The 24,561-nt window shown below is 38.3% G+C and overlaps 1 long non-coding RNA gene across 1 annotated transcript in view; it reads left to right on the top strand.

Moving 5' to 3' along the window:
* Positions 1 to 24,561, top strand: part of LOC125619052 — a 50,340-nt gene that overhangs the window by 9,437 nt on the left and 16,342 nt on the right. The window contains exon 3 of the long non-coding RNA XR_007350524.1: positions 5,287 to 5,419. This is a non-coding gene — a long non-coding RNA (uncharacterized LOC125619052). The remainder of the gene's footprint in view (positions 1 to 5,286; positions 5,420 to 24,561) is intronic.

Below are 24,561 nucleotides of genomic sequence, written 5' to 3'. Positions count from 1 at the left end.
CAGGGTAGTGAGGGAAACAGTTTTTACCACAAAAATTGATGGTAGTGAAATAAGATGATTTAGCATACTATGAGCTATAGGCAATGCCTTGCATTCAACATTTGCTCAGCAATTGTTCATTCTTTACTCCATACCCAGATTTCAAGTTAAGTGAAGGGTTTGGGATTGCTACTCTATTGAAGGCCTGCCAGCACCAGGAACTATAGCTACATATAAGATGTCAGTTAATATTTGCCAGAGCCCTGCGTGGGTGATGGTTTTAGTCAGTTTTGTGTTGCTATGACCAAAAGACCTGACAAGAACAATGTAAAGGAGGAAAAGTTTATTTTGGCTCACCATTTCAGAGGTCTCCATCCACAAATGGCTGACTCCATAGCTGTGGACCCCAAGGTGAAGCAGAACATTGTGACAAAAGAGCATGGCACAGGAAATCAGCTCAGGACACAGCAACAAGGAAGCTGAGCATTCTGCTTCCCTGAGCACTCTGCTTCCAGGGACAAAATATATACTCCAAAAGAACGCTCCCAGTGACCTACCTCCTCCGGTCACCTTTACTTACCTACAGTTACCACCCAGTTAAATCATATCAATAGCTTAATCCACTGATTAGGTTATATATCTCACAATCTAACCATTTCACCTCTGAATATTCTTGCATTGTCTCACACATGNGCTCGGTGGTAAAGCACTTGCCTCGCATGTGTGAGGCACTGGGTTCGATCCTCAGCACCACATAAAAATAAATAAAGATATTGTGTGTCTATCTACAACTGAGAAAAATGTTTTTTAAAAAACCACGTTTTTAGTATCTAGGGCTATTACTGTGGTAGAAATAAACTTGATGTTGCCAACCTCTTTAAAAAACTTTTTATTGAAAAATAATATACTGAAAAAAAAGAAAGAAAAACCAATATACTGAAAGTACACTTAAGCATACAGTTTGATGAATTTTCCCAAAATGAAGACAGCCTTAGAACAAATACCCAGGCTAAGAGCATAACCAGCCCCCACAAAATCCCCTATCATGCATTCTTCTAAACACTAATCCAAGAATAACCTTTATCCTGACTGCTAACAGTGCAAACTAGTAGTGCTTATTTTCGCACTGTATATAACTATAATCATATAATGTGTGCTCATTTGTGTCTGGCTTCTTTCATTCATCATTCTACATTTATAAAATTTATCTACATTGATTCATGTCATTTAGAAGTAGATCATTCACTGTCTATATTGTACAGTATCTTATTTGGTGAACATGTCACAACTTTTTTATGCATTCTGTTGCTGATGGGCATTTGGGAAATTCCAGTTTAAGCATATTTGAACATTCTACAACATGTCTTTTGGTTACCATTTCACATATTTCTGTTGCATAGACCCCTATGAGTAGGCTTAATGAGCCCTAGGGTAGCTTATATTCAACTGCAGTAGATACTACAAAGCATTTTCCCAAAGGGGCTATATCAATTTATACTTCATGGTACATGTGAGTTCCCATTGTCCCACATTGCTGTGGCTTGAACATACCCCCCCAAAGTTCATGCTTGGGGAGACTAGATGCCCAATGTGGAGGCATTGAAAGATGCAATCTTTAAGTGGTGTTTAGGTCATGAGAAGTCTGTCTTCACCAATGGATTCATGCTACTATCATAGGAGTAGATCTGTTATCTCCAGAGTAAGTTTCTTAGGAAAGGACAAACTCAGCCTCCTCTTGCTTTCTCACGTTTTCCCTCTCTCTCTCTCTTTCTCTCTCTCTCTCTCTCTCTCTATCTCTATCTCTATCTCTCTTTCCTTCCCAGGTGATGCCTTCTCTCATGTTATAATTTAACAAGAAGGCCATTGTCAGATGACATTCCTTCTGTCTTGGATTTCTCAGGCTCTAAAACCATGATTCAAATAAAGTTCTGTTCCTTATAAATTTCCCAGCCTCCTGTATTCTGTTATAGCAGCATGACATAGACTAAGACCTGGATTCTTGTCAACAATCTGTATCTTCCATCTTTTTCATTCTGGTGGGTGACTTTTGCATTTTTACTTGAATCCCCTACCCACAAAATATCCAACTATAAGAATGAAAGACAAGAAATGAGTATAAAGAGAACAGACTAAGGTAACATTATAAAAACTCCATGAAAAATATAAGGGTCTGAATGTGTAATTAGTCACTGGAAAGTATCATTATCAAATACATGTGGAAATCACTTTAGTGTTCAATGACCTCAGCCCTTCCCCTTTTCAATGGTATATTTAAATTAAAGTTGTGTAATAGATTTCTGTTTTTCCATCATCCCACGTTTTGACATTAGAATTGCATTTTCTTCCCACCACTATTTAGGTCTCCCAGGAGAAGCTTAATAAAATTTGGGATATTGGCAAGAAACAAGTAGGATAAATAGGAGAAGATTGAGCTCTGGACTCAGGAACAATCAGTAAACATAAATGTGTACTTCAAAATGGGAATGAGTGGGCAGTGAAAGGCCTGGGTGTTCTCAATACATCCAGTCCATAGGGACCACATCACCAGTTGGGTAAATGGTAATAGAAATACCTTGCATTTGTACAGACTTTTTTAATTTGTAAAATTCCCTGGGAATCTGTGGTATACCTAAAAAGAAGTAAGTCCTGTGAAAGCAACATGAGCAATCCCTTGTTGCTGCTTTGCTGGCTTCACACCAGAACTTTTACTGCAGCAGTCAGATAGGGGCTCCCCTCAGCAAATGTAGGCTGTGACAATAGCAGGAGGACTCTCACACTCCTTTTCTCCTGGTCCTGTGTTCTGTGTCATTACTTTGACCTTGAGGAAGTGCTTAAAATGGACTTGCCGCCATGAAAAATCCCATGCAACATACATCGCCATCTCCCACACCAATCTAAGGCAGTTGCAGTTCACTGAAAGTCCTATTAGTACATGACTGGTACTCCATAGCTCATGATAGCCAACACTTACCAAGTGCCCACTCCATGCTACCCAGTGTACTAAATGCATTACATGCACTATTTATTTTTATTTGGCTTAATCTCCACAAAACTCAGAGTCACAAAGCACATAATTCACAAGGCCCAGCATGAATCCAGATCTGTTCCTTCCAACATCCTGTGCACCTTCTACTTGGGCCACATGATCTAAGAAGGGCTTTCCTCTTTCCCTCTGCAAGCTACACTAGTGCCTGCTGACACTGAAGATTCCACATTTCCAACTTTTAACCCATGTCAAAAAGGGTGTTCATGCTCATATTCACCTGCATTATGTTTGATGAGCACATTATCAAATGATCATACCTTAAAGGAATGTTTACGAGGCAAAAAGACCCTTTGTAATGTAGAGGGTGTGATAATGAGCTTGCAAGAAGTAAAGGAAAATGAACTGCTGAGCAATTGTCTCTACACTTTAGTATTTCTAAATCCACAAATACTTTAATAGATTTCCTACAATTGCAGCCAGCTCCCTGAAACTCTGATGCAAGGCAGTAGGTAAGGACAAAGTAGACACCGAATGATTCCTCCAACCCCAACATAATAAAACAAATGAGACCCCCATTCATTCTCTTTCTTGGAGTTAAGTTTAATTTTGTTACCCAACAATGTATTTGCTCTTAAATGGGTATGGTTTAAGAAAATAACACGGACACTCGAAAAGGTCTTTATAATTCAAATGGGTCCTTGCAACCCCTTGGGATGTCCTGGGTATACATTCTGATGGGTGACATCAGAAGAAGCACATGCACAGCACCACATCACCCAATCCTGATGACACTGAAGTAGGAAGAGCACCATTACCCCTCACTTCCACTTAGCCTATTCTCTGGTTTCACCCAATTCCAATACATTTTCCACACTGTAACGAGAAAGCTTTCAAAATATGAGTACTTTATTTTCCAACTTAAAGCTCCTCCTTGACTACCCTTGCTCTTGGAATTAGATGTAAATGCTTAGCAATGCCAACAATAACCTGAAGAGTCTGGCTTCCAGCTCCTTCATTGAATTCATCTCTCACTAGTCTATGGGTACCTCGTATCCACATTTTTCATAATACACACTGAGCACTCACCCATATCCAAGGCTTTTCCATGCTGTCCTTCTGCATGGACAAATAATTCAAGTTAGTTCCTTCCCCTTGTCACCTAATGAACTCCAATTCACTCTCTGGGCCTCAGGTTTGATTTCTGGAGGAAACCTTTATTAAGTCCCCAAATGTGGCTAAGATCCATATCTTCTTTATGCCTTCCCTTGGGTTAACCCCACACCTATTTTTTTTTCACACTGACTACAATTGCCTATTCCTTTGTTCATCTCTTTGAATATCGCTGTTCAACCGTGTATCCCATGTCTTATCACAAGCCTGGCTCACTAGAAGCACTAAAATATCTCTCCATGTTGAATTAATTGAATAAATTGTCCATTAAACTAAGATCATTTCTTCTATTCAAATAACAGTAGATCCCCAAGCTGCCGTCAACCATCTAAGATAAGCTTGCCATTCTTTCTGAGAAGGGAAACTTAACAGAGAAGAAAGCTTACACTCTGTAAAACCAAATGAATTAATTCCACTTAGCCAACAAGTAAATACAGGATTAGGAATCCAAAGGCTACAAAACCCCCTTTCCTTGGCATGTGCAGAATGCATAGCCAACTCTGAAATGTCTTCTATTTTCCCAGACTGCTTTTGTTGCTTAATTGTTCAGCAAAAAAAGAAGGAAATTCAGGCACTCCCAGGTCGCCCTCCCACGGAAACCTGTTTTACTAGCTGCATTTTATATGGCTGTGGAAGGTCCCAGAAGGAACATATGGAAAAGAACAGGGGCTAACAACTGTGCATCCTTGAAGCTCCAGAACACACATTCAGGCTCATAAGAGACTCTGGATTGGTTAATTTTCCTCAGATTCCTTGAGGAATTCCTTGGAGCTGCCCCGTGTCATTAATTGAACTTGTATTTGGTACTTGTGCAAAGCATTCCCTCTGTGATTCGCTCCCGGTCTTAAACCTTGCATGTGACCACATGTAAATGTGTGTTTTTATGGTCCTATAATCTCAGGACTTTCAAATCTCTGTTGCTTAAAGGCATACGGTGAGTTGAAGCGGAAAAGCTAGGGAAGTTTCTGATCATTTAGAAGCAGTTTATGTGCTGGTTCCAAGTGGCTTCACAGCTTCAGTTCTTTCAGGGACTGGAGCATCACAAAGATAAGTTCCTGGCACCTAGTTAATGCTTTGGGACCTTCAAAAATAAAAATCAAAGAGCATTAGAAAATATGCAACCTATTTCTGTTTCAATGCCTCATTTGCAGATACTCATATCTGCAGACCCACTGGCAAGTTTCCTTCTTGGGGATTGCTTCTCGGCCGACTCACACGGCACATCCTCAGAATTGATCAGCAATCCAAGCTTCTGTGGATCTCTTTGAATGGCTCCAATGAAAGGTGAGAGATATTGACAAGGTAAAGGCAGGAAAAAGGAGAGAATTGGGCTCCAGATCCAGAAAATGTGCTCTTTGTGATCTGCTCTCAACCCCCACTTCTTGTTCTTCATTTTATAGTTGAACATTTTGCTGATCTAGAGCAGGAGCAAACAGGTTGGCAAAAATGGAAAAAGAACACACAAATCTTCTATTTTATATTTGGATTCTATTTTTCTACAGAACGAACATCATTTCTTTGGCATTGATCACAGGGTATCACATATCAAAATAATATTTGCAAGTTTAATTTGATGAAAAATACATTCTCTATTTTAATGTCATTAAATTTTCTATACCCAAAACTCTTATGTTTTTCCATTAAATTGTTTGTTTTTTTTTAATGTCAGTCAAGTGTCAGAATCCTCTTTAACTTTTTTTCTCTATTTCTTCTACCTTGTTTTGTTGTTGTTGTTGTTTAATTTTAAAAATCCATTTGTTTCTGAAAGATTGTCATACATGAAAAAAATAAGCAACAGGTTTTGTAGTTTGTGGAAGATCATACTAAATATAAAGTGACATATTCCCACTAACCAAAAAACATCTGCCCAGGGGTGTTGGTCAAGAATTCAGAAACCTACAGCCTTCTCACCAGATCACTCACTATGTACCGGGCTCAAGTCCCAACATTTTGGTTAACGGGGCCACTTCCAGGAAGTGAGTGGGAGTAGTTACACTTCCAACCACTCTACTTTCATAGTTTGAGTTTATTTGCGGCAAATGTTCTCAAGGTTTTGTTTTGTCTTATTTTGATTTTTTCCTTTCGCTTCCTCTCTGATCTGTATTTGTGTCAGCAGATTATTTCTGACTCAACTAAACTGTTTTACACATAGATGCCCCTGTTCATTTTCACTTGTTAGATTTGGCCCAAACTTGGCTGTTATGACCTTTTGGATTTTAAGACAATTTTAAAGTCAATTTAAGTCTGATATCTAAAAATCACATACTCTCTTCACATCATATTTTCAAATGTTCATCTGAGGCTCTGACTACAGTGTTGGTATAGGCAGGTCAAGGGAAAAGCTTTGGCATCCACAGTTAAGGGTGGATTTTAAAAGACTATATTTTTATTGCCACAGGTTTATAAGCAGACATGAGGAATGAGTTTTAGCAGTAACAACTGCTGAGAGATGATGAAGGTGTTACATTTTCAGCATTTGAGTTCTCTATGAATGAGAAAATTTACAGAAAAGACTGTCTTCTGATGAAGTGGAGGAAAAATCAGATAACCTCTTTAGGTTTTTGCTAAAGATTTATGAAATTGTTTTGCCTGGTATCTTGGAGAAGAAAAATGATCCTTCCTATATCAACATTTCTGTTTTGCATATTCATACATATTATAGGAGTTGGCCCTGAAAAACATGAGTATTATGTCAGCTTCTTTTGGGAAAATGAGTCTCATTCACATTTTGTAGGATTTCCCTAGCATGGGATCTTCCACTAGTTGGCCCTGCACATTCCAAGAATAAGCAGTGAGGTTCTTCTCTCTTTAGTGGAGGCTCAGCAACATTTCATAGCCTTATAGTCCATCCCTGAGCAGTGAGTAAAATCTAAGACAGGAGTTTTAGTTATCTCTTTAATTATATGTACCTATTCTTGAGCTATAAAAACATTTGAATTTGATGACCTAATGTTAATATAAGAATTTCCCCCAACACATTTCTCCCTCTCCTGAGGGTCCAGCTCACTTTGGTGGGTATTAGATATAGCATGAACTTTATGTAACATGGAAGGTTTCCTTCAGTACTCTGTGTACTTATTTGGTGTTTGTGAGCTCGAAGCCACAAATGATTATGCACTTTCTGTACTCATGGGATATAGTCAAATTACACCCATTCACAAAAGAATCCACATTCACCTTTTCCGTGTGTGTGTGTGTGTTTGAAATCTAATAAGAACCTTTAGAAATTATAATACCTACCGTGCAAGTGCATTTACAATGTGTGCACATTTGTAACTGTCACATTCTGATGGCATTTATTACTTGGGGTAAACAGTGAGAGACAGGAATTCAGTGATGCAGCAAATGAGTAATTATGAAAACCAACCTAAATCTCAAGAAAAGGAGATGTGAATCTCATGTTAAATACTGAATTTTCTCCACAATGTACTTTGCATACAAACCTATTGTTTCAAGCAAGAGTCATTGAGTAAAATTAATGGGTGAAATTATAATGAGAAACCAGATTATTTTTTGCAGAATCTCAAAGTATTTCTATTGATAAGAATACAAGAAGATATGTGATTTTATAGTGAAAAAACTAGCAGACACCACCTTATTCAAGTGACCAATGTTAATATCAGCAGGGATAAGATAGCAACATCATATCCCTCTGATATGAAACATTGATGACACATTGCTTCTATACTATTCTGACCCAAAGTGTATAATATGAAACACACACACAAAATGAAAAGACATTCCATGCTCATGACTGGAAGATTAATACTGCTAAAATGTCCATACTGCACCACACAACTTATAGCATCAATGCAATTTCCATCAAAATGCCAGTAGCATTCTTCACAGAAGTAGAAAATATAATCCTAAAATATTCATATGGAAACATTTATATGGAAACACAAAAAGACCTTGAACCCAAAGCAATCTTGAGCAAAAGGAACAAGATTAAAGGTATCACACTACGTAAGGTCAAAATATACTTAAAAGCTATAGTAATCAAAAAGGCTTGGTATTGGCATTTTTAAAAGACACACAGACCAATGGAATAGAACAGAGTTCCCAGAAATAACCCCAGGCCTTTAGAGCCAACTTATTCTCAACAAAAGCTCCAAAAACGTACTTAGAGAAAGGTCAGTTTCTTCAATAAATGGTGTGGTAAAAATGGGATATTCACACAAAGAAGACTAAAATGAGATCTCTGTTTCTCATCTCATACAAAAATAAACTCAAAATGAACCAAAAATATAAATATAGGACATGAAACTACTAGAAGAAAGTATAGGGGAAACATTTGGAAACATCAGTATAGGCAGCAATTTTTTGGATGTGACCCCAAAATAATAGGAAATAAAAGCAAAAATAGACAAATGGGGTTATATCAAACTAAAAATTTACTGATCTGCAAAGGCAATCAACAGACCAAAGCAAAAGTGAAAGAACAGGAGAAAAATTTACAAATTTCATCTGACAAAGGATTAATATTTAGAATATATAAAGAACTTTTAAAACTCAATAACAACAAAATCCACCCAGATGCAGTCACCTGTAATCCCAGTGGCTTGGGAGGCTGAGGCAGGAAGATTGAAAGTTCAAAGCTAGGGCTGGAGTTGTGGCTCAGTGGCAGAGTGCTTGCCTAGCATGTGTGAAGTACTAAGTTCTATTCTCATCACCGCATATAAATAAAGAAAATAAAGGTCCATCGGCAACTAAAAATATATTTTAAAAAAAGAAAAGAAAAAAGTTCCAAATAAATAAATAAATCCAATTTTAAAATGGGCAAAGGACATGAATATATGTTTCTCAAAAGAAGTTCAAATGGGGTCTGGGGTTGTAGCTCAGCGGTAGAGTGCTCATGTAGCACATGTGGGGCTCTGGGTTTGATCCTCAGCACCACATAAAAATAAAATAAAGGTATTGTGTCCAATTACAACTAAAACAAAATATTAAAAAAAGAAATTCAAATGGGCAACAAATATATGAATCACCCAAATTCATAGCCATCAGGAAAATGCAAGTCAAAACCACAGTGAGCTCTCCTCTCACCCCAATTAGGATGGTCATTATCAAAAAGACAAAAAACAATAAACACTGGTAAGGATGTGGAAAAAAGGGAACTTTCATACAAGTTTAAGGAGATATCAAAATGTACCTTAGTATAGCCACTATGGAGAACAATATGGAGAATCCTCAAGAAACAAAATATATCAACCATATGATCCAACTATCTTACTTCCTGCTATGTATCCAAAGGAAATGATAACAAAACATGAAAGATACACTTATACACTCATGCTTGTTGCTGCACTATTCAAAATAGCTAAAATATGGAGTCAACCTAAATGCCTATCAATGGATGAATGGATAAAGAGGATGTGCTATATATAAACGATGGGATATACTTTAGCCGTAAAAAGAATGATACCCTGTCACTTGCTACAGAATGGATGGAATTGGAAGACATTATATTAAATGAAATAAGTCAGATGCAGAAAGACAAATTCCATGCATTCTTTCTCATATATGGATATTTAAAAATTCAAACAGAATGTATAATAGTGGTTACTAGAAGCTGGGAGGAGGGTGATGGTGGAAGGTCATATAATGGATACTCAAGTACAATTAAATAGAAATAATAAGTTTTAGTGTTCCTCAGAGCAGTGGGGGCATTATAATTCACAATATGTTATAATCAACTAGAAGAGAGGAGCTCAAAGTCTCCAAAAACAAAGTTATGATAAGGAAAATTAACTACCCTAATTTGACCCATACACATTGTATCCACATATTGAAATATCACATTGTAGAATTATTATGTGTTAATGTTTAATGAGAAAGAAATTTGGGGAAATTTTACTACCTTCATTTGATCATTATACACTGTGAGTGTGTGTGTGTGTGTGTGTGTGTGTGTGTGTACCTCTGTGTTAACTTTTTAAATATTCACTTAGCACTTAACTGGGCAATGTCAACATTTAAAAATGAAAGTAGAAAAAGTATATATGAATTCAAAAATGCATTATCTGGCTAAGATTTGCCTCAGAAATTGTTTATCATCTCTGATATTGACACTGAAGTATTCAGTGTTGTTTTAGCAAGGGTATTTTGTTCTGCAAATATCTATATGGTGGGAACCCACCTGGAAAAGCACCAAGGGATTCTGGCTTTTTCTTTGCCTTTCATCAGACCTAGTTTGACTTCCTCAGCTATAAACAGAAAATATTGGGCAAGAGGGAGACTTCGGACGGACTTCTTTGACTGCCTGATGAAGTTAATGACCTCCTCAGTGGTCTTATCTGTGACTTCTTTTCAGAATGTTTGAAAATAGATTCGAGAATATACATATAATCCGCTCCCCCCAAATACTACATAAGCCCAGTTTTTGACATAATTTTAAATGTGTGATATGGAAACACATGTACTTTCATTGATAACAAATTAAATAGTATCTAGTAATTACAATGAATGAATGAGCATAAATGATCTCTTGCATTATTTACAACACTGTAATGTGATCTGAAAACAACTTTAATTTCTACTCTGTCAAAATCTTGGGTATAGCTGATGTTCCTATGCTTTGTTAACCCCATTTGAAATAGAAATTGTAGATTTAAATTAGAGGTTAGTAAAAACAAAAAAAAACACATTTCCCCACCCAAATTTACAGATCTCTTGGATTCTCTCCAAGGATCCTTTGATTACATGAACCTCTGAACCAGATGACATCTGGGTTCCCTTCTATCCCTGAAGGTTTGTCATTCTGTCTTCTCTAGCCATGCACCTTGAGAAGAACCCTAATCAACTGTGTGTGTGTTTGCGTGTGTGTGTGCACACAGCCACCTCTCTCAGAGGACCCAAGTTTAATGAGATATCAAAATATTTCATTTGCAAGACTTGGCTGCTGTACAGCACTTAGCAAAGCAAAGCCAGTTTTCCTAGTTGAGATTGGTCAACACCAGGTTCATTTGTCTAGCATTTCACAAAATATTTTCCCACATTTGTCCAACTGTAGTTTGAAGGCTATAACTGACAATATAAATGTGCCCTAAGGTGGAAAGTTCGACCCCATTTCCCTGAGTGATCTCCAGGGTTGGCCATTACCATGCAGATACCCAGAGTCTAGGGATCTCCACAGATCTGCTAATTATTCCCCAGACTTTTCCACCAGCAATAAAAATCCCATTTGTTGCAGTTTGTTTGCAGAACAGCCCCCATTTCCACAGTGGTGGTATTAATTAGCAAAAACCTGTGAAAATGACCAGAGTTTATATGCTTAAAGGCGAGGGACGAAAGGACCCTGAATTACCTCTAAATATTCCTATGAATTTCCCTATAGGAACCAGGGGCTAAAACTCACTTGTCTTAGATACTGTGAGTTTTAACACTTGTAGCTCTAAGTGGGAATTAGCTGGGGTCTCACATCCCAACTAGAGTAATGACGTGGACAAATCCTGAATGCAAAAAGATGGTAAGTTTCTCACATAATCAATCACCATTTCCTGATGGCCTAGTGGCACATCACACTGGGGCTGAAAAGAACCTCGGTGCATCCTACTTGGAAGGAAGCCCCCACACACTTAGTGGGGAACTGCTGAAACAAACCATCTCTCCAGGATTCTAAGACATAGTCCAGATGATGATATTGGGGGGTGAGGATTAGAGAGCCAAGGAAGGGTGTCCCAGCTAGTCTAGAAAGACACAGCAAGTTTAACCACAGAGAAATCTGATATACACACCCGGGGAGAGAGAGTAGAAAATTTTTCATCAATGTTTTCATCTAGTCTTTGTTTTAGAGCAGTATTGGAGGTTTTTGTCTGTTTGTTTGTTTGTGTTTGTGTTAGTTTACAAGTTGAGTGGCCCTCTAACAAGATATCCATAAGGAGAAAATGATCTGTCCTAATCTAAAACCCAGGACTTAATTGCTTTGTAAACAAGTAAGAGTCTAGCTCTACTTCTAAAGGGTTAAACAAATGGATAAAGGGTAATAAATCTTCCCTCTTCATGTTCAATGAGTGTTTCAGAATATTTTACTCCCTAATTTCTACCCTGAGCCAACAATCACTGCTGACTTTAGCTAAGAATTCTATTTTTTAATTTTTTTATAGTTTCAATGTGAGTTTCCCATGCAGTTTTTATTAACTCTGTTTCACTGCAAGGCCTTGCAAGCAAAAATGGCTCTTATTTTTATTTGGAGAAATCTATTTCGGTGACAATCTAGCCTCAGGGTAGCTATATGTCAATCTCTTTGCTTTTTTTCCTGTTGAAACAAGCATGGGAAAGTTTCAAGACAAATGCCACACAGGGCAGGGCTGAAGGAAGCAGCATACCAACCCTCATCTGTGACCAGCTCAATATCAGAAAGTGAAAAAGCAAGTGAGTGAAGGCAAAGTCCTGCTGAATAAGGTGGAAGAAAACTCCTGTATGTCTAGCAACTTTTACTCCCAACAGATGGAAGGACTTAACTTCGCACCACATATCAGCTTTCCCCAGAGATGACATTATTTGGGATTATGCTGGAAAGGCGGAAGTGTAATATGTACAATGAGAAGCATACTGTCTTAAAAAAGGAATGGGAGCTAGGTACCTGGTGTTCCAGGACTGCAACCTCAGGACTTCCAGAACTTTCTTCCCTATAACCCCACTGGAGATAAAGCAGGTCCTTCAGACCAGAAGGTCTAAAGTGGGGATGATTGGCAATCGGATCCCAGAACCTTATTCTAACAAAATGGTGACATGGCAGAAAGATGGGTCCTCCTCATACCATGAGGCCAATTGTCCAGCCACACATGAGCTTGTGGCTGATGATTGACTTAAAAATAAATTCTACAGAGCAGGGAGGAAGAGCATGAGAAGAAGATTACCATTAAATAGGGACGAGAGGTGCGTGGGAATGGGAGAGAGAAGGGGAATTGCACAGAAGATGGTAGGAGACCCTCGCTGTTATGCAAAATTACACATAAGATGGTGTGAGGGGGAAGAAAAAAGAGAGAGAGAGAAATGTGTCACAGTAGATTGGGTAGAAAGAGGGGAGGGGAGAGGAGGGGGGGACAGAAGGGTAGCACAATACAATAGACACTAGTATGGCCCTATGTATAAACGTGGCTGTATAACCAATGTGATCTTGCAATCTGTACACGTGGAAAAATAAGATTAAGATTACGTACCCCATTTGAATCAAATGTATGATATGTCAAGATCATTGTAATGTTTTGAGCAACTAATAAAAAAATTAAAAAAAAATAAATTCTAAAAACAAAAGGAAAAATATTTAATAGGGAGGAGGAGAGGGATGAATATCTTTGAGTGAGCCTGGCATTGTCACAGATCTTTATATTATTTCACTTAATCTTTCCACCAACTCTACCTAGGAAACTTTATTTTCCATATGAAGATGAAATTGGCAAGAAAATTAATTGCAAATAAGCAGCTATATGACTTATTATATGCTCTTGTTATATGATACAATCAAAGAAAGATGAAGTTGGAAGGAACTCTAGAAACCATCTGGTTTTCACCCTCATTTTTCAGCTGATGGGTGACAGAAGAGGGACAAATCCAGCCCAACACCTTTTGTTACAAATAAAGTTTTATTGGAACACAGCCACACTTGTTCATTTATGTATTGTCTATGCCTTTGCATTACAAAGGCAGAGATTAGTTGCAATTAATATTACATGGCCCACAAAAAACCAAAAACATTTACTATCTGCTCCTTAACGGAAAATGTCTGCCAACCTAGTAGGGTGAGTTTAAGAAGAACTGACATCTTAATGCCAAGTTTTCTAATCCACAAACATGGCATATTCTTCTATTTATTGGGTCTTCTCTTCCTGAATTGTTTTGTATTTTCAGTGTAAAAGTCTTCTACATCTTTTGTTAGAAACAAGTTTAAATGGGCCATACTTTTTGATGCTATTTTAATGGCATTTGTAATTCTGTTTTTCAAAAGTTTGCTTTTAATACACGAAGTCAATTGATTTTGTGAATCAACCTTGAGTACTGAAACCTTGCTTCTCACCACTAATATTATCATTACATATTAGTTCTACCAGCTTTTTTGTAGATTCCTTAGGTTTGTCTGCATAGATAAAAATGCTGTCCGTTAGTAAAGAGTTGTATTATTTCTATCAATCTTTATGCCTGTTTTTTTTTTTTTTATCTTGTCTGTTGTATTTGTGTGACCTCCTGTACAATGGTAATAGGAATGGTACAGGTGACCATCTTTGTCTTTTCATGATCTTAGGGAGAAAACATTTCATGGTTGTGATTACATACAACACCAGTGTTGCTTTCTCCCTGGGTTTTAAAGTCTTTTATCCTTGTATTTCTTTATATATTTTGACAGACCAAATGAGTGGATGAAAAGTCTAAATAATATGAGACGGGAAATTTTACTATTGAGTCCTGTCACCTGTTCAAATTGACTAGAGTTGACTGGCTTCATAGGGAGAGGAGGAGATGGCACTGCTGATCAATTTAGAGAAACTCTAGGCATGTGGTTTAATTGGCCCTGAGCCCCCTTATCACCTAGCCCATCACCTCCTGCCCCAATCTAACTGTATTGCAGGGTCAGAGATTCAGAAACAAAGTAGAGAACAAGGGCTACCTTAAGTTAAGGCAATGAAGTCATGTTCTGGTCCAGCTTAAATTTAGGCCTTTAGGGAACTAGAGAAGAATAGTACTTCAAGTATCTGGAGCAAACAAACAAGAGAAGAGACAGCCTGAACTCCAAACTTCAAACCTAGACCAAGCAACAATTCCAACATGGCCTCAAACTGGGGCACAACACAACATTATGTAACCAGAAGGCTCCATTATTTATTCCATTGGCAAACATTTCCTTCTTGCTTTTGTATAAACAAGGGTGCAGAATTTCCTAGCAGTCGTATCTTCTCCGGGGCCAGCTATCATTACCCTGTTTGGTTCGGAAGGTTGACCTCATTGTTTCAACAGCTCCCTCCTCTCTCACACCAGACACTTTCTTTGGTGTATTGGCTCCATTTAGGGATAGAGTTTGGGTTAAACACTTCTGAATTAACAACAAGGTTTAGTTGTCCAAAGGAGCATCAACAACATGAAAGAATCCTTCCTGCCAGAGAACTGGGAGCTCAACTGTAGTCCTTAGCTTTTTACAAGAGATGGAAAGAAGCAAAGATACTTAAGGGCTTCACTCAGGTAGGGTTCAGCCTTAGTAAGACCATGTGAGTTTGAAAGAATGCAATATATTCCAGGGCTATTGTTGGATATAAAGAATTTTAATTTTCACAGACATTAAATCATTCCATGCACACACATAACCTATAAAAGAGATAAAGAGACACTATTGTATTCTCATCTTACAGACAAGGAAACTGAGGCACAGGGAAGGAATCAAGGTGACAAGGTTAATAAATGGTAGAGCCCATATTCAAATCCTGATGGACACACTGAGTACTATGTGGCTTCATTCATTACACCACACTACCTAAATATAGTTCCCAGAAACAAATAGGTGGAATATATTTGGACGGTGTCTTCCAGTTACCTGCCTTAGTGACATGTTCCTTTCACATGACAACAAATTGGCACTAAGCACCACCATGTCCTATATTACCTAAGAGATTCAGAGCTAAATATAACATAGATCCTGTTCTGTAGACCTGCACTACAAAATACATTCACTACCAGTTAATTAATATTAAACACAATATAACACTTATTTCCTCATCTACACTCATCACATTTCAAGTGCTAAATAATGACTGGCATATTGGGCAGTGTTGGTCTAGAACATTCCATTGTCATAGAAATTTCCATTAGATAGCTGTTCTCTCTTTGCTACTTAAAGTTTCCCTGGACCAGTGACATCAACATCAACTGGGGGCTCACTAGAAGTACAGAGTCTCAGGCCCTGCCTCAGACCTATTAGACCAAAATCTTTATTTTAACAAGATCCTCAGAAGATTCATGTGCACCTTTTAAAGAAACACTTCAGTCTAGAAATATTTTCTGCCCTTAATTTCTATTTTGTCAATAATCCCAACCACTTTTGTTTTTATTTTTTACACACACACACGCACACCATTATTCCCATTCTCTGCTAGAGAATTCATTGATAACTAAAATAAATAGAATGCTTTCTCCCTAGAGGAATTGTCTGATAATAAATCATTTAAAGAACCAAATATATCTAAATTAAAAGAACAAGACAATATTGGAGTGATAGGCAGTAGGATTCTGTCCAATATCACCTCAAACGGCGTTATGGAAAGAGGCACTTTTTGCTTCTATAAGAAGCATCTGAGCAGAAAAACTTGGACAGAAGAGAATAGGGAAGATACCTGAGGCAGACTGTCAGAGCCATGTAGATGATTGTTGAGAGCCACAGCCGAAGGGGCCCCAGCAAACTTCCAGCTGATTGGCTCACCGTGGCCCCAGCAAACTTCCAGCTGCCAGCTGATTGGCTCCTCTGCAGTGATGCTCATTGGGCTGTTTCCCAGCCCTTTCAGACCATGGAGCTGCTCATTAGGGGACTCTTTTGGCTCCGCCCACACGACCCAGCTGATCGGCCTCAAGAGCAGGAGGAGTGGGGGGTTGAGAGGCTGTGGGAAGCCGGTGGTGGCAGTTGGGCTCTGAGGGAATTCCTGAAGAGCTGGTGTGGTGCTTAGCGTGTGTTCTAAAAATAAAGTTCATTTCTGCTTGATAAGTGGCTCTGAATTGTGCCCAGCCAGACTGCGGCAGATGATAGCCTTTGGTCTCTTCCAAGTCACCAGTTAACCTTAGACAAATTAAGGTTAAAACCCTCTGATTCCTAGATTCCCCACCTGTGAAATGAAGAAGACTGTGATGACCCTTTCTACACCTTAAACTCAGTGTTCCTGTGGGGCTGATGGGTAAAGAGAGCAAAGAAAGGAAGAACTAAACTTTTGGGGTGGGGTGTCATATTGGCAACAGAATGATTATTTCACTCACCTACAAGGGTATCTCACTATAAAGAACCTTCCTGAGCAGAAATCAGCATAGCATAGAGCATTGTGGATCCTGATTCCAAAGGGGTCAACTGAGGCTTATTGTACAATGTCTCTTCATGCTAGATTGACTGCATCAATGACCTCAATTCTCCATCCCTCTGTATCACACTCTCTGCCACGTGGCTCTGCAACTCCTCCCATTGAGTGGGATAGCCTTTTTCCTCTGCACTTTTCATTCTACCACAGAACTTAATGGTGCCCTTCTTGGACTCCCAGAATGGCCACATGACTATATAGCCAATAGGAAGAATATAAAATGACAGCATACAAGTCCCAAGCCTAGGCCTAAGGATTCCACTTGCTCTCTTGTGCCTCTCCCATCACCATGGCAACCTGCCTGCACTAGCCTCCTGAAGGATGAGAGACTCATAAAATAGAGCTGAGTGGTTACAATGGATGCAGTAAAGGCCATCCTAAATTAGCCAATGTTCATCTGACACCCAGACATATGTGTGATTCCAATCAAGATTAGTAGAGGTGACTTGCTTACCCACAGCTGACCCTAGATGCATGAGCATAAATGTTTAATTTTGTACGCTGTTCAGCTTTTACATTATTGACACACTACGCTATTGTGGTAGTAGGGAAAAGCTACACTCTCCTGTAAGAAAGCATCAGTGTGTTTCTAAATACTGCATAGAATAAGATTTGTGACAAAATCATCATCACAGAAGTTAAGTCCTTTTCATCCATTTTTAATTTAGCTCTTACAACTGCGCTATGACACAGCCTCTTAAACATAATGAAATTGGCATTCATAGAAGTTAAGTCACTTGCCCAGGATCACACAGCTTGCAAGTGAACCAGAATTGGAACCAGGTTGCCCAATTTCAACTCTGACTTGCATTTTTAAAACTCTGTGCTATCAAATAAACATCATATAATGACATGGAAAACCACTGACCTAACAACTCATCTTCTACCTCAGTTCTTGCCACAAAAAAATTGGGTGAGATTAAATATCTCATAGTTCCCTGTGCACCAATTTTTCTCAACTGTAACAAGGGGAGAATGTGTTTATTTGCAGTTTTCTTCTATTCCAACATTCCATTATACTATAAAATTATGAGTCTGATTTTCCAAATACCTCAACTCCTACCTGGAATGATTTAGGTATTTCAGATACAAACACACACATACATACATACACACATATACACACATATGCATTATACACATAAGATTAATATATAATATGTATGTGTGTATTCAATAGGCCTTGGATACAGATCCAAGTCTATTGGACCCTAGGGTTCTGCTGGGTGTCCTTGAAGATACTACTGGGGTCCAGCTTGAGGTTGGATGAACTAAAGTTGAAAACTCAAGATTCAACACAAGATCCAGATTGTTCTCCAGGGCTCAGAGTCAAAGGAGTTGGGTTGGTCTTACTACCTTCAGAATAGAAAATAGTACTTTTATGGCTTGTATCAAGCAAGGGAGAATAATGTCTCTGAAGACTCTGAGAAAAAAAAATGGTACAAAAGCAGATATCAATAATAGCTAGTTGTTATTACAGCCAAAATTTAACTTTTTACTTTTTTGATTTAAAAATTGCACATACTTATGAAATTCCATGTGACATTTTGATATATGTACACATTGTACAGTGTCCAAATAGGGGAAACACATCTCTCCCCTCAAATGTTTATTACTCCTTTGTGGCCAAAACATTCAACATCATTTCTTATAGCATTTTTTAAATAATGCTGTATAAATCATTATCCGTAGTCACATTACTATTCTATAGAATACCAGAACTTATTTGTCATAACAGTATTAACTTAGTTCTCTTTTTTTAAAAAAAAAATTTATTTTTTAGTTTTTTAGGTGAACACAATACCTTTATTTTATTTTTACATGGTGCTGAGGATCAAACCCAGTGCCTCATGCATGCCAGGCAAGCACGCTACCACTTGAGCCACATCCCAAGCCCCTTAACTTAGAACTCTTGAGCAACCTTTCTCCATCTATCCCTGCCTCCTACTCCCCACCCCATAACCATATTCTACTCTCATAAGATCAACTGCTACATGTGCATGAGATCATGCAGTACTTGCCTCTCTATTACCAGCTTATTTCACTTTTCATAATGCCCTCCAGTAACATCATGTCATTGAAAGTGCTATGTAGTCATGCTCTTCATGACTGTCTATACACTGTATTTTCTTTATCCAATCATGTGTCAACAGACACCTCAGTTGAATCCATATGTTGACTATTGTGAATCATTATTCACCATAAATATTGGATAAATATGCAATAAATATGGGAGTGCAAATGTCTCTCTGACATTCTGATTCATTTTCTTTGAAATATAGTAATGGGATTTCTGGATCTTAACAGTAGTTCTATTTTTAATTTTTTGAGAAATTTCTGTACTATTTTCCATAATGGCTACATGAATTTACATTTTCACCAAAGCTATGCAGAGGTTCCACATCTTTACCAATACTTACCTTTTGTCTTATTGATAATAGCCATTCTAACTGGGGCAAATGATGCCTCATCGTGTTTTTGATATGCATTTCCTTGATGATGAGTGATATTGGCACTTTTGAATATACCTCTTGTCCATTTGTATGCCTTCTTTTGAGAAATTTCTCTGCCTTTGGGAACTGTATAATTACCCAGGAATTGATGTTGAACTTAGCCATAAAACTTGTTTTACCAATGAAATTTGCATGTATGCAAGGGAAGGACAGAACTTGGATTGTTAAATGCTTTGGCTCAATTCTCTCCTGACATCTACCACAGAAAAACCACTGCTGTTTCAGCTTCACATAAGTGCAGCAGACCTGAACCTGTCAGATGAGAACAGGGTTGTTATAGTTAACCTATGGACCTTCAAGGGAGAAAAAGATATTTATGATTATAAGCCACTGAAATTAGGAGGAAGCTATTTGTTACACAGCAATACTGCAGTAAAAAGTGACTGATGAAGATATGTTCTGTATCTCCATTTTCACATGAGGAAGTTCGAGTACAGAGGAATTAAGTGACTTAACTAAGCTCACACAGATAAATTTATGGAGATGTTGGAATTTAAACCAAGCAATAAAACTCTAAAGCATTCTCCTTAGCTCCTGCTTTATATTGCATATACAGTGTTTGAGATAAACATTGTTTTCATTCCATGTAAAATGTTAACAGAGCTTTGAAGCCCACCACAAACCAAGATTCAATTGTATTTCATAATCCTTTTTTAGCATTCTTAAATGGTAATGCCTAGGAATGGGCCAACATTTAACATATGCCTACTGTGAGCATTATAACCAAAGAAATTACACCAAAATGTCCAATTATATCACTGGCTCAGGAAATATGCACAGTTTCCATTTCCAAAAGATAGTGAGTTATCATTGAAAAAATACCTGGTTTTCTTATCAATGGAAAACTCAGGGCAACTTGAACTGCAAGAGAGATGAGGAACACGTTAGAAAAGGCATATCTCTAAGCCTTTGTGTGTTAAGAGAAAGATATATGTGCAGGAACTATGACTTGCATTTAATTAATCTTTTCAATAAGTATTTTTTAAATTTTCTAATATAGTGATCAAGAAATCTTTCCCCTTGCTTTTCCACATTATAAGCAACCTTTTGCTACATGACACTCAAATGTGCACAATTAAGTCAAATGATTTATCGGAACACTCTCAGCTCCCTGCTTTTTCTTTGCATTTACTGAATTTCAACTATGAGAAATTCTTGAACCTTTCTGGGGAATTTCAAGACCCAAACAGAACTTCCATGCACACCCTTCCTCAGGACAACTCCATCCATCATCCCTTGCCACTGTGGCTGCTTTCACAGCCCTTAGAGAAGATAAACTTGTGACCCAGGCTGGGAAGTTAGAACTGATTCACGCTGTGCAGTTGAGCAGTATAAAAGGCATCTGGTACTTTAATTTATTCCTTAAACTTCCCACTGCCCTTACCAGAAGCTTATTGCCATGGTCCTCGGAGCTCTTTCAACTCAAACCATTTATACACCTCGCTAGAGATGCATAACTATAAAAGTTCCAAACCATTAGTCTAGATTCTTTCCAGACCCCTTCAGAAGGTCTGCCCTGAAGACAGTGACATGCAGTAAACGACCTCAAAGGAAACATGCCACAAAATACTTACTGGAAAGATGACCTAGGAAGGAAGAGGCAGTAACAAAGAAAGGCATTTTAAAGATTCTGCCTCTAATTATCTGAAATGAATTTTACCTCTCTTAGCCTATGTACAACATGAACAAAATGATAATAATAATAATATTGTCCCCCTCACCTGCATGCTGGATGAACAACTTGTTCTTTTGTGACTCTCCCAAGGATCAGTCCTCAGCAACTTTCAAAAGGCAACTGAAAAGGTAACAATGCATATTTAGAGCTATGAAACAAAATAAAATGCCTCCTGGTTTTACATACTCGTTATGAGGTCTGCCCTGCTCAATGCATGATGGGAAAGGCACAATCCTAATGGCACCATCATCCCTTACTTGAGGGTGCTCACAAAGCTGGTATTCATTCTGCAAATAACTGTGAATAGCAAGTTCACCATGTGTCCCAGTCCCTAAGAAAGAGTACCAGGGCAAAACCATCAATTATCTTTATTTCAAGGACTTCAGGGGAGAGAAGACTGACATAAAATCAATTTGCATTAAAAACAGGAAAGTGACATATGCCTAAGAGAGGCCCAGATGATGAACAACAAGAGGTTAAGAAGAAAAAGAGAATACTCAAAATTAAGAAAGAATGAACTGAGGAGGAAACTCTCCACTGAGAAAGTTTTGGAAGTGGGTCTTAAAAGACAGAATTTGGAAAAGGGGAGGGAGAGGAAAGGTTCTGGAGAATGAGACTGATCAAATCATGTGCATGTATGAATATGGCATAATGAACCCCACTATTATGAATAATTATAATGCATCAATAAAATTTTTTAAAAAAGTAAAAGGGAAAAGAAAACAGGATTTGGACTTGCACAAGTGAAGAGAAGGCATTTTAAAAACAGAAGAGAATTCTATTCAAATGAGCAAAGATAAAAAGCAGAGAAACAAAGGACAAAAAGTAGGGAAGCAAAAGGCATACAGTTCATACAGTCCCCAACTTAGAATGATTTACTGAAAATTTGTTCAACTTCAAAACTGTGAAAAACCAATACATATCCAATAGAAACCGATGCTTCAATTTTGAAATTTTGATGATTTCCTGGGCCAAAAATATGTGGTAGGTGATGTTAGGCATCAGTGGTAAGCTGTCAGTCACACAGTGACAAGGGTAAATAACTGACACTCTACAGTACACTGTGTTGCTAAGGAGAGGTGGACGGTAATTTAGGGATATTCAATACATTTTTGGCTCACTACACTTTCAACTGAACAGTGCATTTACTAGGGAAGTGAGTCTATTGTAAATCATGAAGCATCTCTATACGGAGTTTACAGTTTAGCTTGACTCAACTGCAGAAGAAATAGTTGGCTCTAATGGAACATTAAGATGGGAAAAGTAAATTGGGAATAAATTTCTGGTATCCATTACTATGAGGCAGGAAGCTGGGATTTATTTAAAATCTATTCTGCTGAGCTCTGGGTGTTGTGGAGACAGAACGGGCGATGATCCAGGACACTCTCCTGGTGTGACGAGAACAGCCTGCTTTTATCTAGTTGACATATTAGAGTTTCTGGGCAAGATTTAATTTGGGGACCAAATATGAAACCACGGCTGTCAGCAAAGAGAAGCTTTGCAAGATTTTTTTTTTTTTTTAAGAGGACCAGTTGAGTCAGAAGATCAGGTGCCAAAAGATGAATCTAGTAGCAGCACTATAAGATGAATTAGAGGGAGCAGAGAATAAACTTGAGAAGCTGAGAGGTTATTGCAACATCCCCAGAGAGGTACTGGGCAGCCAAAATTCAAGCACAGAGCTTTGGGGAAAGACTGGGCAGTTATAAGCACTACAAAGGGTAGAAACGTGGAATACAGACAGGACATGATGATTTAAGCCTGGGAGATGAGATACTGTTGCTAGAAATAAAGGACACAAGAATGTAGGACAAGTTTGGACATTGAAAAGCCAACTTCAGTTTGGGAAATATTAAGTTTGAGGTTCTGGCAAGATTTTCAAATTTCTTTATGGAAACATCTCGAAGGAAGTTGGAAAAAACTCACTGGTAAAATATACATAAGAAATGAGCACATTAAACAGCTCATTTTACATAGGGGAGTAATTTTTAATAAATGTGAAAGTACATGGCCTGCCGGACTCTACTTTCCATTTACTTCTGTTTTTCCTTCCTGACCCCCAATGCGACAGGTACACAAGATTTTTTTCTAGGCCTCTGTTCCTCCTCTTCATTACTTACAAATTTCGTTTGCTACCAACTCGAAAAGTCTACTATCCATATTTTTTAATCTCTAGTCCCATTCTGTCACTACTCATCCCACAACCCCATAGTTCCAATCACCTGCTGGAGATGGTGCCTGACTTGGTCAAGCCAATGTAACCCAACTCATTGTCTTCTCCCTCTTTTATCTAACACTTTCTCTAATGTCTCTTTGTACAGAGACTTTAAGCTATAGTTCCTTAGACCTTCCTTCATGCATGATGCACTCATACTTTTTCTAGCAAATTGTTCCCCTTCTCAAAATCTCTAGAGCTACACATGTGGACAGAATAAAAAACAGATTCTCATCCCAGATTTCAAGACCATCCATGAAGGAGCTCCATGCGTCCACCCAATATTACCTTTCTAACCACAATTCCCATAGGCTCCCTGACCCATCCTTGCTCCAAGGCCCCCAAGCATGTCCTCCGTTATTCCTTTCTACCTTCTCAAGCACACTGGTATTCCATCTTCTGCTAGGAAATATTCCTTCACAGGCCTTCCCCCATCTAACCAGGACCCATTCTCTAAAACGTAGCAAAATTCCCACCTTCTCCTGAAACTCTTCCTTACCCATTCCAGACTAAAGGTAGTACTTTCTTGTTTTATTCAGCTTTTTCATCTCTGTGACCAAAAGACTTGATGAGAACAACATAGAGGAGGAAAAGCTTATTGCTCACAGTTTCGGAGGTCTTAGTCCATAGGTGGCCAATTCCATTGCTCTGGGCCTGAGGGGAGGCCAATGGGTGGAAGGGCGTGGAAGAAGAAAGCAGCTCAGGACTGGCAACAGGAAGCAAGAGAGAGATCTGCTCACCAGGGACAAAATATAAACCCCAAAGGCACGCCCCTAGTGACCTACCTCCTTCAGCCACACCCGACCTACCTACACTTACCCAGTTAATCCAGTTATGTGGATTAATGCAGTGATTAGTGATTGATAACCCAATCATTTCACCTCCAAACTTTCTTTCATCGTCTCACACATAAACTTTTGGGGGACACCTCATACCTAAATCATAGCATATCTTCACTCTCGTTAAATGAACAGATAATG

Source organism: Marmota marmota, unplaced genomic scaffold (assembly GCF_001458135.2).
Source record: "Marmota marmota marmota unplaced genomic scaffold, marMar, whole genome shotgun sequence".
Taxonomy (NCBI): domain Eukaryota; kingdom Metazoa; phylum Chordata; class Mammalia; order Rodentia; family Sciuridae; genus Marmota; species Marmota marmota.
Note: the sequence above shows the minus strand (reverse complement) of the source record. Positions and strands in the feature narration are given on the sequence as shown.